This window comes from Lepidochelys olivacea (assembly GCF_965140295.1).
Source record: "Lepidochelys olivacea isolate rLepOli2 genome assembly, chromosome: 19".
Lineage (NCBI taxonomy): Eukaryota > Metazoa > Chordata > Testudines > Cheloniidae > Lepidochelys > Lepidochelys olivacea.
The window spans coordinates 12,315,619-12,327,752 of record NC_140429.1 but is presented as its reverse complement, the minus strand read 5'-3'; the positions used below and the strand labels follow the sequence as shown (position 1 = coordinate 12,327,752).

At 45.1% G+C, this 12,134-nt stretch overlaps 1 protein-coding gene across 1 annotated transcript in view; it reads right to left on the bottom strand.

The window, feature by feature from the left end:
* The window catches only part of LOC311533273 (CCN family member 2-like), a gene marked incomplete at its 5' end in the record, with an annotated part of 83,771 nt that extends 72,451 nt beyond the window's left edge, over window positions 1-11,320 (bottom strand). Inside the window, 4 exons of the mRNA XM_084652559.1 lie at window positions 6,671-6,769; window positions 8,123-8,241; window positions 9,049-9,189; window positions 10,854-11,320. The remainder of the gene's footprint in view (window positions 1-6,670; window positions 6,770-8,122; window positions 8,242-9,048; window positions 9,190-10,853) is intronic.
* Window positions 11,321-12,134: the final 814 nt, after the last annotated feature.

Below are 12,134 nucleotides of genomic sequence, written 5' to 3'. Positions count from 1 at the left end.
TCCTGGAGGCCAATACCATCGAATTGTGTCCACAGTACCCCAAATTCGACCCGGCAAGGCCAATTTCAGTGCTAATCCCCTTGTTGGGGGTAGAGTAAGGAAATCGATTTTAATAGACCTTTAAGTCGAAAAAAGGGCTTCGTCGTCTGGTGCATGGTTAAATCGATTTAACGCTGCTAAATTCGACCTCAGCTCCTAGTGGAGGCCAGGGCTCAGACACACACAGTAGTTAATGGGACGCTCTCCTTCAACTCAAATACAAGAGGTCTGAGCTACTTGAGCAACAAGACCTGGGTCCTATCCCCGCTGAAATTACCACGGCTTGCAGCATAGTGACAAAGGGGAAGCCTTCGATAGCTGTGGATGTGTTTCACTGCACTGGCAAAGGGATGGTCTCAACCATTCAATAGGTCTTTCCCATCTCAACCTACTATGACCTTAACTTTTGAAAATGTTACCCCAAGTTCTGCAAGGTTAACCCTCCCACTCTTGCATAAATGCCTCTGGGATCTTTGTGGCACCTTAGAGACTAACCAGTTTATTTGAGCATAAGCTTTCGTGAGCTACAGCTCACTTCATTGGATGCATGCCGTGGAAAATATAATGGGGAGATTTATATACACAGAGAACATGAAACAATGGGTGTTACCATACACACTGTAACGACAGTGATCAGGGAAGGTGAGCTATTACCAGCAGGAGAGCAGGGGGAAAAAAACCTTCTGTAGTGATAATCAAGGTGGGCCATTTCCAGCCTGGACCAGTCCACACAAGAGATCCACTTCTGGACACTACCGTGCTAATAAGCGATGGCCACCTAAACACCACCCTATACCAGAAACCTACTGACCGCTATTCCTACCTACATGCCTCCAGCTTTCATCCAGACCACACCACACGATCCATTGTCTACAGCCAAGCTCTACGATACAACTGCATTTGCTCCAACTCCTCAGACAGAGACAAACACCTACAAGATCTCTATCAAGCATTCTTACAACTACAATACCCACCTGCTGAAGTGAGGAAACATATTGACAGAGCCAGAAGAGTACCCAGAAGTCACCTACTCCAGGACAGGCCCAACAAAGAAAATAACAGAACGCCACTAGCCATCACCTTCAGCCCCCAACTAAAACCTCTCCAACCCATCATCAAGGATCTACAACCTATCCTGAAGGACGACCCATCACTCTCACAGATCTTGGGAGACAGACCAGTCCTTGCTTACAGATAGCCCCGCAACCTGAAGCAAATACTGACCAGCAACCACACACCACACAACAGAACCACTAACCCTGGAACCTATCCTTGCAACAAAGCCCATTGCCAACTGTGTCCACATATCTATTCAGGGGACACCATCATAGGGCCTAATCACATCAGCCACACTATCAGAGGCTCGTTCACCTGCACATCTACCAATGGGATATATGCCATCATGTGCCAGCAATGCCCCTCTGCCATGTACATTGGCCAAACTGGACAGTCTCTATGTAAAAGAATAAATGGACACAAATCAGACGTCAAGAATTATAACATTCAAAAACCAGTTGGAGAACATTTCAATCTCTCTGGTCACTCGATTACAGACCTAAAAGTGGCAATTCTTCAACAAAAAAACTTCAAAAACAGACTCCAACGAGAGACTGCTGAATTGGAATTAATTTGCAAACTGGATACAATTACCTTAGGCTTGAATAAAGACTGGCAGTGGATGGGTCATTACACAAAGTAAAACTATTTCCCCATGTTTATTCCTCCCTGCCCCCCCCACCCGCTGTTCCTCAGACGTTCTTGTCAACTGCTGGTAATGGCCCACCGTGATTATCACTACAAAAGGTGTCGTCCTCGTCTCCCTCCCTTCCCCCCCACCCCCCCTCCCGCTCTCCTGCTGGTAATAGCTCACCTTACCTGATCACTCGCCTTACAGTGTGTATGGTATCACCCATTGTTTCATGATGTTCTTGTTAACTCCTGGAAATGTGCTGGAAATGGCCCACCTTGATTATCACTTCAAAAGGTTTTCTCTCCCCCCACCCCACTCTCCTGCTGGTAATAGCTCATCTTAAGTGATCACTCTCCTTACAATGTGTATGATAAACACCCATTTTTTCATGGTCTGTGTGTATATAAATCTCCTCACTGTATTTTCCACTTTATGCATCCGATGAAGTGAGCTGTAGCTAAGGAATTCCTATGCTAAAATAAATTGGTTAGTCTCTAAGGTGCCACAAGTACTCCTTTTCTTTTTGCAGATACAGACTAACGCGGCTGCTACTCTGAAATCTGGGATCTTTATGGATTACAAGTAGTCAAGACTTCAGTTTTACATCTTATCTTCAAGATAGCAGGAAGTGTCAGACAGGCCACAGGTCTGTCAGCAACTGACAGATGCATCATTACCATGCAAAGATGGTTTAAAGCAGTTCCAGATCATTACATTGATTCTCAGCAGCAAGGCTGAGCTGTTACAGCAGCTTTATAAAGTCATAATGATGGTAAAGAGTGCACAGAAAAAATATATAACATACTGCAGGCCAGTACAGAGAGACCTTTATATAAAGAACAGTCTTTTAGAAGTTTGTGGTCAATTTGTCTATTGATCCTCAATTGAGCTGTGTATTATCCTAGATCAATGTCAATAGCCATAAATGTCCACTGGGGATTAAACCCATACCCGCAAATGCACTTCACTGGGGACAGACTCAGATCCAGTGTTGCAAAAGCTATTTCTAATTAAGCCCCCTTGATACATTTCTAAGTACAAACGGCACAGAAACACCACATTCAAGACTGCTGTAATCATATCAGTCCCAGTCATGTTTTGGACTCCTTTTGTAGTAGTGCGGGAGCTAAGGCTTACTGAGGATGATCAGCCAATAGACTAAATGGATGGCAATTTATCTGCCTTGGAGGGACCAAGGGCTGAGTTGACCCCGCGAGGACTGGAGCAAAGAAGTTCTGTCTACTCCAAGCCTAAAGCTCAGACAGCGAAGCCATCCCCAACACATGCTGTACATGCATCTACCTACCCTACCCATTACCCTGTGAGGTGCTCAGATGCTGTCTTTGATGTATTTCTTCTCACAACATCCCTTTGAGGTAGGAAAATGCTATGATCCCCATTTTACAGATTGTGAGCTGAGGCACAGAGAACCGAAGCATCTTACCTAGGCTCATACAGGAAGTGCATGATGAAGCAGGAACTCAAACCCCCATCTCCCAAGTACTAGCCTAATGTCCTGATCACTAAACCATTCCTCCTCTCTAAGCATTACTCTGAGCATGACTCCAGCCCAATGCAGGCATTGCAGTAATGTACCAGGAACAACAGTGCACTGACACTGTAGGACTACATTAAATTATTTCAGTGCTGTGGGAGGGAGAGCTCAGTGGTTTGAGCATTGGCCTGCTAAACCCACGGTTGTGAATTCAATCCTTGAGGGGGCCATTTAGGGATCTGGGGCAAAAATTGGGGATTGATCCTGCTTTGAGCAAGGGGGTTGGACTAGATGACCTCCTGAGGTCCCTTCCAACCCTGATATTCTATGATTCTATGTGAAGAATTAAGTTAGCTGCTGAACATGGTTTGTTCCATGTACACTAACCACAAAGTTGTGGTCAGCATTCTGTCACCTAACTCAGCTATTCACAGCCATGTTCAAACATGGTAACATTTCATACTACAGACCAGCCTTTACAGATGCCATCCTAAGATTGAGCTGTTACAGCAAGGTCCTTTCTGGCCATCTCTAGGGGCTGCTGCAGGTGGAATTTAAAGTGCCCAGGACATCTATCAAACACCTTAGCATCCTGGCTAATATTCCTTCGCTCAGCAAAATAGGTTCTTGTGTCCATAGCTAAGACTGAACACTGTAACATGGTCAGATATGCTCCTGGGGCTGATTCTACAACTCTTACTCATGCTAAGTAGCACTACGCAAGCAGTCTCATTAATTAGATTACCTGTCTGAGCACGTAGCACTCAAAGGAAAGATTGTAGGATCAAGCCCACAGAACCTGTACATACACTGTCTTGCACCCTGTGCCGTCATTTACCCTTGTGCAAAGTGGGTAAAAAAGATTACTATTAGGGTAAGAGAATGGAGAAGTCTGGTTTGACGGTATTTTACAACCACTTTGCACAGGTGTAAATAACCACACAAAGCACATCTTGGAGAATCAGGCCCCTGATTCTGCCAGATGCAGCTGCATTCATAGAGCACAATGCAGTAGAGAATCAAAACCTCTAATGTGGCAGTGATTGGGAAGCCTGTACCACTGCGGCCTGTGCTGTTCCCATTCTAGAGATCAAAAAGAGGCAGGGCTGTCAAGCCACCACCTTTTACCAGTGCATCATTCACTTAACACAACACACTGTAAAAGGTGAATTAGATTTTGTTTCCTTTCAAACTGAATCATCCAGTTCAGTCACGATCGACATCAAACCATGGCTTCTGTTTCCAGCCAAATCTGAAGCATTTGGAAGACCAAAAAAATTAATTTAATCCCCTTTCAAGTTACACATCAAGATAGTTTTAATGGTTGATGCCATCTGGAGCCTATTTATTATTTTTAAACCTAAGGAAAATATCCACTTGCCTGGTCGCTCAGTGGATTGTTTCCATGAGTCCCACAACATACAGCGAGTAAGATACAAACACCTTGGTTAGAGCCCCAACATCTGCGTCAAATGAAATCTAGCAACTGGATTTGAGTCTGTTCATGAGACATTCATGTAGGATGTAAACATATGAGACATAACTCCAGCTGGGGAATTATTATTAACTCCTGAAAATTCTCTCTCATTTTATTTTTATAAGATATTTGACGGAGAGTAACATTTCAACTGGGCGGGTGGAAACAAGATGTCAAACTTTTTATTTTCTTGGTAGTAAATATAAGTTTGAATTTTGTGAATTCAGGGCTGGTGAAAGGAGACGGCCTATTGGATCCCTGTCGGGATGGGTTGAGATCCCAAAGGAGTTCCATCCAAAAGGAACAGAAATACATCCCACTCCAAACAAAAAAATAAGGAAGGCAAAAGCTACAAAAGAACAGGAGTCAAGTAATGACATGGGACAAAGAATGCAAAAACAGGAAAGGCGAGTGCTGGTGGATGGTGATAACTTGACAGCCTTGGGAACTGAAATCCTTTTTTCTACAGATCAGGTAGAGCAAGGGGCAGTGGAGGTGCACAACAACCCCCTATGTACCCAGCCGATGGGCCTCAACCCTCATCTGGAAGGACCCCTTGAGGGGTAAGGGAGGAGTACAGTCTCTGTAGCCCATTCCAACCTTGATCTTTTAAGGAATCTTACAAACCCACAGGGTTGGTGAAATGTGAACATATTGGATTGCAACGCAAACCCCTACTATCTGCGGGTACAGACACACACACATATTGATGCAGTCTGCAGCAAAACATACTGTTTACCAAAGGGACAGATTTGTGTCTGAGAAATTATCATGTCTCCCCCATTGCAAAATGTTGAATCCCAATAAATGGGGTGTGGATAATAAAATGTCATGCAGTTTTGCCACCACTTTTTTCAAATATGCCATTAGGATCTGGGGGCTGAAAGCCAGGCAGGAAAATTTTTCACTTGCTCTGAAGCTGAGATAGGAATCAAAATTGTTACCAGAACAAAAAGGAAAACTTCTATATTAATTTGAAAACATCACATGGGGAAAGAATTCTCAGATGTATTAGTCCCATCAAGCTACATTATCTTCATCATAAAAAGAGTGTTTTCGATCAACTTTTAAGACATCGTTTTATGTTATAATAGAGAACAGATTTTCATCACATAGTTTCCTCACTGAATTTATAAATTACTTTCAGTATGTCAGAAGCCTCCGGCTTTTGCTCCATGCATCTGCAAAAAAATTTTTAAAGCATCCCTGGCCTAATCTAACTCCACTGGCTTAAGGGAAGGTCCCTCTGAGAGATCAATAATAGGAAAGGCTCTTACTCAAGAACTGCCAGTATCACAGACAAGAAAACTATTTGGGTCAGTTTCAAATGCAGAGCGAAAACTAGGAAATTAAAATTAACCATCCCCAGGCCAGATTCTCACACACAAACCCATTAATTTTAAAAGCAGAGATCACTCAGGACCTCCTCATGGGAGGGGCTGAGAACCCCTCCACTCCTACTGAAGTCAACGGGAGTCGAGGAGCTCAGCAGCTCACAGGATCATGCCCTTGATCTTTCAACCAGTCAAGCATCTTGAATGTGCATCTGTTTAACAAGGAGACCTGGAAATGATTGGATGTCTACTAGGGACCCCCAAATCCTGTGAGATGCTTTTGATGGGTTCCCTCAAAGCCCACTGAAAGATCTCAGCAGTTTGCAGTATTAGGCCATTAAAGATTAGCAAGAGGTCCCCAGTGTCTCACCAACATTGACTAGTTATGCAGATGTTCCAGTTGTTAACTAACTCCCACTCCAAACCCCAACACACATTAGTTTAATAGTAGAGGATTCCCCACTTGTTTCTATTATGAGCTGCTGCTTCCTTGTCAAGCCACACATCTTTAGCAAAGGGGAAGCAAATCAGTTCTCAAGGTAATAATGTTCTTCTGGCACAACTGTTTCCATTGCAAAGTTTTGTTCTATGCATAGCAGTCACATCAGAAGAAGAATGGCCAGTAAAACTCTTACCTCCTGTCTGGTCAATGTGATCACGGGATCTGGGCTTCTGCTTGTGCTCTCACTGCTTCCAGTCTACCCTTTGTGGCTTATCTCAAGAGAAGGCATGCTCTGTTTTATCCAATTGGGCAGGAAAAATGCAAAAGAATCTTAAAGATACTGGAACCACTGTATCGAACTACAACAAAGAATAAATCGCTGACATTTTTAAAGTGTTTGCAGAATGTCATAATGTAATAACAATCAGTGAGCAGTAATTTGGTGGGCTGTGTAAATTGACTTTGATGAGTTTCAGTCCAGTTCCCAGTGGAAAAGTGTCCAGGTTACAAAAACTATCATCAAAACCAGTGGTCTCCAACCTTTTTAAGCACAAGATCACTTTTTGAATATAAGTGCAACCCAGGATTTACCACAAAGAAAATGTAAAAACAACAGTAATCACATAAACCTAAATACCCTTGCCTCACCCCACCCCTTCTCTGAGACCCCACCGCACTCACTCCATCCCCCCCTCCCACTGTTGCTTGCTCTCCCCTACCCTCACTCACTTTCACCAGGCTTGACAAGGGGTTATGGTGCTGCGGGCTCTGGGCTAGGGCCGAGGGGTTTGGATTATGGGCGGGGCTCCAAGCTGAGCCTGGGGCAGGGAGCTGGGGTGCAGGAGGTGGTTCAGTGTGTGGACTCTGGGAGGGAGTTTGAGTGTAGGAGTGGGTGTGGGGTGCTTGTTCCAGGAGGGGGCTCAGGGCTTGAGCAGTGGGTTGGGGTGCAGGCTCCGGGCTGAGCTGGGGCAGGGGGGTGGAGTGCAGGAGGGGGTTCGGGGTGCAGGCTCTGGGAGGGAGTTTGGGTGCAGGAGGGGGCTCAGGGCTGGGGCAGGAGATTGGGGGGGAAGAAGCGCTGGCTCCGGGAGGGGGCTTAGGGCTCTGGCAGTCGGTAGGGGTGCAGGCTCTGGGATGGGGTTGGGGTGCGGGCTCCAGCTGGGTGCCGCTTACCGCAGGCAGCGATGCAGCAGAGCTAAGGCAGGCTCCCTGCCTGCCCTGGCCCCACACCGCTCCCGGAAATGGCCAGCATGTTCGGCAGCAGCTCCTGGGGAGGAAGGGGCAGGGGGTCTCCCGTGTGCTGCCCTGTCCGCAGTCACTGCCCCCACAACTCCTTGACTTGCAGTCTCAGCAGAGACACCAATTTAAGCAGGCCTTGAAGAGGTAGTGTGGTTCAGCAGATAACACCAGGAATCAGAACATCTGTTCCCAGTTCTGCCCCTGACTCATTGATTGATGATTTTTTTTATGCTGGGCAAATTACTTTACCTCTCTGTGCTAGGGTTCTCCATCTGTAAAATGAGCACTGTAAAGACCTTGGAGTTTTATGGATAAAAAGCACTAGATTGTAACTTCCTTTTTACTTCTAGGGATGGTGGTTTCTCCAGCTGAGATATATCAAGAACTTGGGGGGAGAGGGAGAGCTTACCTTTTGCTCTCCATGCTGTATCTGTTCCGTTGCCAGGAGCTGGGAGTGGACAACAGGGGATGGACCACTCAATGATTGCCTGTTCTGGTCACTCCCTCTGAAGCACATGGCATTGGCCACTGTCAGAAGATAGGACACTGGGCTAGATGGACCTTTGGCCTAACCCAATATGGCCATTCTTATGCTCTTAGAGGACATCAAGCCCCATGGCTATCAAGACAGCACCATTCTTAAGCACTAAATTTACACCATTAAATGAAAAAAAATTACTAAATAGGAGGCCATATTCTCAACAGTACCAGTCTTGCAAACAATCATGATTTTATCATCTTGCACTATATGCAGCTTTTATTAAAGCCCCAATTCCTGGAGTCTTGTGAATATATGAGACTCTCAGCTTTCATTTAAAAACAACAAGAAACGTTTCTGGCCCTCATGGTTGAAGAGAAAAGCTGGAAAACGTGATCTGCATGCACCATAAAAACTCAAAAAACAGAAGGAAAATGAGAAGAACGCAGAATGTATTTTTAAATTTATTTTTTAAGACAATATAATAATTTTTAGAGGGCTGACTCATTATTTTTGAACACTTGGGGATGGCAATACTGCAGTCTGATGTTATAGAGACAGGCCTTGCCTAACTCGGAGCTTATGGAATTTCTTTAGCCCACTGCAAAATTCTGCTAAATCAAGTGGGGCTGGAAATTAATAAAGTTTTAACTTGCAAGGGAAACCAGACTGGACAGTTACTTTCTGTCCTTAGTAGGTTTCATACACCACCTCCATGCTGTTGTCTAGATTGCCAATGCTCCAGAGAAACGGTTAAGTAAATGTTTAAATACATCGCTTTTCAACACCTTTTAAAAAATTCACACACAAAAATGTTTCCCAAGGTTTGTTTACATTAGGTTATGAAGACACCCAACCTCATTTGTTTGTTACACAAGCTTGTGCTGCCCCCTCTTGTTCTGGCAGGAGCAGAGCTGGCAACAAACCCTCAGCTGAGATTATTGACGTCCATGTAGTTCTGCTTTATTCGGAATGGGAGGTCTGGCAACACTTACCCTCTGGAAACAAAAAGAAAAGGAGGACTTGTGGCACCTTAGAGACTAGCCAATTTATTTGAGCATGAGCTTTCGTGAGCTACAGCTCACTTCATCGGTGTAGCTCACGAAAGCTCATGCTCAAATAAATTGGTTAGTCTCTAAGGTGCCACAAGTACTCCTTTTCTTTTTGCGAATACAGACTAACACGGCTGTTACTCTGAAACCTCTGGAAACAGAACTGGCACCTCTTCCTCTCTCCTGCTATCATCAGTCTGATACAGTATTACACAGAAAGAGGGTTCAGAGGTTTGATCTATTACAGCTAATGCTGCGCACCTGTCTGTCCATTATAGATAAGGAGTTTACAAAGCATACAGAGAGATGAGAGGCCTCATATGGTTCTGGTGTAAGCAGGCTTATCTCCCATTGACTCCAATGCATCTGGTTTCATCTGGGCTGAATTGGGTCCCACATCACAAAACAACCTACATTGCTGGCATCAAATGGCCCCCTTGTTAGCAATCTCAGTGATGAGCCTAAGGAGTGAACCCCCCCCCTCACTCCTAGAGCGGGCCCCTCCAGAGCAGAGCCCTGGGGGACAGTGTGGACAAAGCTGACATTCATGTTGCTCATACTGTGTCTGTTTTGTGTATAAAGATGGGACTTGAGTCTCCAGGGCTGCCAGTGTGGCTCCTTCATCAGCACAGCAGTTCACGACACCCAGACGTACACAACGGCACACTGAAATTTTTTAAATACACCTATGTTTTTTATGTACAGACACACACAACTACACAGGCAGAACGAAAACCATTAAAAAAACTCACACACCTTGGCGACATGTAGACAAAAGAGACCAAACACTGAACCTTCAGCCCCAAAAACACAGGCCTCCATTAAAAAAGAATTCCTTTAACTGTGAGCATGTTGCATTTATTTAGACAGCTACTAGAGGGAGACAGGACTACTTACACTGCAAGATCTTCAGGGGAAGGACAGTCCTTTTGTTCTGTATTTGTACAGCAACTAGCACAAGGAGATCCTAGTCTATGACTAGGGTTGTTGGGTGCTACCACAAAACAAAATAACAAGAATACAACCACCCAAAATCCTCTGGGAATTTTGTCACTAAAGCTATCTCAGTGCTGCTATTGCCTGTCCCTGGGACCATAACGGCTGGCTGTCTCATTTCCCCCAGGAAGTCAATGTGGTGAAGACATTTGCTGGCAAGGACTTGACCTGTGGAGGTACAAACTGGAGAAGAGGCAGAGACCAAGCTTCAGAGTAGCAGCCGTGTTAGTCTGTATTCGCAAAAAGAAAAGGAGGACTTGTGGCACCTTAGAGACTAACCAATTTATTAGAGCATAAGCTTTCGTGAGCTACAGCTCACTTCCTCAGATGCATATCGTGGAAACTGCAGCAGGCTTTATATATACACAGAGAATATGAAACAATACCTATTCCCACCCCACTGTCCTGCTGGTAATAGCTTATCTAAAGTGATTTCCAGCACAAATCCAGGTTTTCTCACCCTCCACCCCCCCACACAAATTCACTCTCCTGCTGGTGATAGCCCATCCAAAGTGACAACTCTTTACACAATGTGCATGACAATCAAGCTGGGCTATTTCCTGCATAAATCCAGGTTCTCACATCCCCCCACCCCCATACACACAGAAACTCACTCTCCTGCTAAGCTGTCACCGATCCAGCACTGGTAAGAGGTGATGAACTGAGGGTCTTGGAGACTGAATTCCTTTGGCAGCCACGGAACACAGGGAGAAGAAACTGGAGTACACACACACACACACACACGCAATCCCATCAACGTGCCTCACCTTTGACTTAGTGGGACCCACCCCTAGAGAATTCAGCCTCTGTTGACCATTCAGCCTTTGGCCTTTCTGCTGAGCATGCCTACCAGGGGTGGGTTAATTTGTGCCTAGGATGACGGTGATTTTGTAAGGCAGATGCTGGCCCCAGTAGGGACTGGTCTGAGACCCAGAAACCCACTCCAAACAAACAGCTAAGTTCCCTCTAAGCTGTGCAGATAGGGATAGCCTCTCCCCTGGCCCCAGCCCCAGGATGCTGTGGCAAGAGAGGGCTGGGAGGAGTCCTCTCTCCCCACCGCAGTCCCGGGACAGCCTGCACCCCAAACTCCTCATCCCTGGCCCCACCCAAGAGCCTGAACCACCAGCCAGACCCCTCACCCCCTGCACCCCAACCGTCTGCCCCAGCCCTGAGCCCCCTCCCATACTTCAAACCTCTTGGTCCCACCACACTTCACCTCCATATTGGTCCGCATAACAACATTCATTCTGCACATGGATGTAAAAAATTAGAGGGAACATTGCCAAACAGGCCTCTAAAAAACCTTCAAACTTGGCCAATTTCAGTCACTCCCACAGTACTGGAGTATTGCCAGCTTTTGCAAGAAAAGATTGTAACTATGACCCGAGCAAACTCTCAAGGCACAAAAAACAGAAGGGAAAAAAAAATCACCTGTGAAAGTATCATTAGCTTACAAGCCCTTTGCGGTGCGCACTGTCTTTTTGTTATGTTTATGCAGCACCTAGCACAGTGGAATATTGGTCTGTGACTGGGGCTCCTATGTATTACCACAATAGAAATAAATTAATAATAATACAATTCATTGTTTTAAATCTCATTATTTTTAAGCTGATCTCATTATTTTGGAGGGCCTGCCTCATGAGTGTTGAATGCTTGAAAGTGCTCAAAACTCATGAGAATTTTTTTAAAATACTAAATTTGACATTCATTTTATTTGCCTACAGGTTTCGGAGCCTTTAGGCTGTACTTGGTCATGTTCAAGCTTTTCTGCACAATCATCATGAGGGCTAGAAACTTTTTCTTTCTTAAATGAAAGTGGAGACTCTCAGTAATCTTGTGAATCCAGGAGCTGGGGCTTTAAGAAAAACACGAGATACAGTGAGAGGAGTTGACAA